Source organism: Chrysochloris asiatica, unplaced genomic scaffold (assembly GCF_000296735.1).
Source record: "Chrysochloris asiatica unplaced genomic scaffold, ChrAsi1.0 scaffold00244, whole genome shotgun sequence".
Lineage (NCBI taxonomy): Eukaryota > Metazoa > Chordata > Mammalia > Afrosoricida > Chrysochloridae > Chrysochloris > Chrysochloris asiatica.
The window spans coordinates 4,323,427-4,326,197 of NW_006408762.1; the positions used below are offsets into that span (position 1 = coordinate 4,323,427).

At 36.6% G+C, this 2,771-nt stretch overlaps 1 pseudogene; it reads right to left on the reverse strand.

The window, feature by feature from the left end:
• Nucleotides 1-578: 578 nt before the first annotated feature.
• Nucleotides 579-2,768, reverse strand: LOC102811711 (annotated as a pseudogene).
• Between the last annotated feature and the right edge of the window lie 3 nt (nt 2,769-2,771).

Below are 2,771 nucleotides of genomic sequence, written 5' to 3' on the forward strand. Positions count from 1 at the left end.
CATTGCCCAAATTTAATTTTTCTCTATATTCTAAAAGCCGTACTAGGAGAGCATTTGGGCTCCTGGCAGAAAGTTGGTTGTACTCTACAAAACAGAAGATTGATAGTAATACAAATAAATATTTTAGAAAAAAAGTAAAAAGACTACAGTTTGTTTTTAAGTCAAGGAGATTTATGCCTTTGGGTGATTGCACAGATGTAGTCTCCTTGTCTAGGATTAGGTCTCAGAATGAAAGTTAATAATGAATGACATATTAGGCAGACTATGTAATTTGGCAAGTGGTATTTGTTCAATATTTTAATGAATTTCATTTTAAATAATGGAGACTCTGATCAAAGGTAATGTCAAGAACAGGTCCTGTGTAGAAACTAGACCCTAAATTGGTAACCACTGACAGCACACAGAATTGAATACTTCCATTCCACTATGTCATACTTTGCTTTATTTAAGAAGACATGCATTGGATGCAAGAGCTTTAAAAGTCTGTCTATCTTTCAGTAATGGGGTAAATTTGGGAAGACATTTTTATGGCAATTTTTGGTCATTTGTCTGGAACAATCTTTTTTTTTTTTTAATTTTCAAATCATTGTTTTTTTGCATCTCCATGCTAGAGTCTTAGGAGTCACCTGATGGCCTAAACTGGGAGAGTCTTCAGAGTTGTTCATTTCAGGGGTCTTTTGACTGGTGCTTGAAGTACAGGAAGCATGTTTTACTGCACAACTCGTGGTTATAGCACTGGATACTTTACACAGAGAGACCCCCTTTATATGCTTGGGTTGAGACTTATCCTTTATGACAGCAGCCAGATAATGTTTCTCAAGGCTATGCATATGCTCAGCTGCTTTCAAGACTTTATCAAGAAGTCCTTTCACAATTACAAAGTTTGAGTCCAGGGCACCTTTTGGAGGAAATTGGATTTCTACTTGGAACTTACTAGTAATTTTCTTAATAGTCTTGCCATGTAACCCAATAATTTGGCCATGGACTTTGTGGCTTAGTGGGATTTTCTTAGTAACCGTTTTTTCAAGTTTATGCACCATCTTCATTATTGCATCTCGGGCAGCAATGGTATGGTTTTCATATCCAGTGATAATGATTTGGTCTTGTACTTCATTGCTCCCTTTACTTGGAAAATGGATGGTAACTTCATGTTCCAGGCAAATCTGAGTGATATTTATCCCCTTTCGACCAATGATCTTGGAATGGTATTTGGGGTCTAATGTGAATCTCAGTTTAAAATTTCTTAATGCTCGATCTTCTATTTCAGCTTTTAATGCCTTGACTCGTTGCTGTATTATAGTGTTGGCTTGGCCAACATTTACAGCAAGACCAGTGATGGAAATACTATTAGACTGTGATCCAGCTGCAGAGACCTGTATGTTAACTTCAAATTCATCCATTATCTTACGTATACTACTTCCTTTCTGACCAATGATATAACGGTGAAGGTCAAAGGGTACATCTAATTCAACAGTGACAGGAATTAAAGCCAAAAGGGCTTCCATGGCTGCTTCACACTTTTCCTTTCGACCTGAGATAAATATAATATCACATTTCATTGGAAAACTAGAATCAATATCTGTATTGCTCTGATTTCCAACACCCCCTTCATCTTGCAGAACTTCTGCCTTTACATTAGTAACTGACTTCTCTGTTTCTGGGAATTTGATTTTAACATTATAGTCTCTAATTATTTGTTGGACTCGGGAATACATTGGTCCCATGACAAAACGATGAAATATCTTGGGAATGACACATTCTATTGTAACTTGGGTATTTAAATCACCAATAATTTCCCAAATCTGTTTTTTAGCTGCTTCTACACAAGGCTTTGCACCTTTAATTGTGACGTTTTCCTTCTGTTTACCAGAAGAAGAAAAGTTAATAATCACACCACCATATTCTTCAGTAATCGCCTGTAAGGCCTGGGCTTTTCTCATCATAAAGTGATGGTGGTACTTAGACTTTATCAGTATGTTGTCCTCTACAATAGAGTCTAGGTTTTCAATTAGAGCCCTGAATTCATTTTTTGCATCTTCTACAGCCTCTTCACTCCCGGTGATAGTTAACAATTCTTGATCCTCATCCTCAGGGACAGGGAAAATGATTCGGGCTCCAGTATCATGACAGATTTTGGGAACATTACCACCATTTTTATTCATGAGGAATTTGTGAAATTGTTGTTTGACATGGAGGACCACAGCAAAACTCTTGGTTTCTTTTTCTTTTGCAAGTTGCAGCAGCTTTTCCTTAGCTTTCTCAACATTTTGGGCAGGGCCTCTAATGTTGACTTTTTGAACACCTGCATTGTTTTTTGGAAAATGAATATAAATTCCTCTACATTCTTTCATGATTGAACCAATCAAACAGTTTTGGGGATTTGTAAGAGCTTTATGTAGATTGGAAGGAATTGAAATTTCCACTTCTGAAATATTCACTGTATCTTTTTGAAAGGAACAAATCCATTTATAAGCTACTTCACAGTTTTCCCGTTTCCCTCTGATGACAATGTTTTCTGAGTTGCTATTCACTGGTGGAAAATGAATTTTGGTATTGCTTGCTTCACAGATTTTTTTAAGGTTTGCGCCTCCTTTTCCAATGATCCTCTTGTGAAACTTTTTTAGTATGGGAATAGTTATGGAATAGCTATTTTCTACAAGGTCTTTTACCATGGACTCCAAATACGTTGTGCATTGTTCTAATTCATACTTGGGCCCCCTTAGTTGAACAATGTCAGTTTTTTGTGAGGGGTCAGGAAAATTAATCATAAC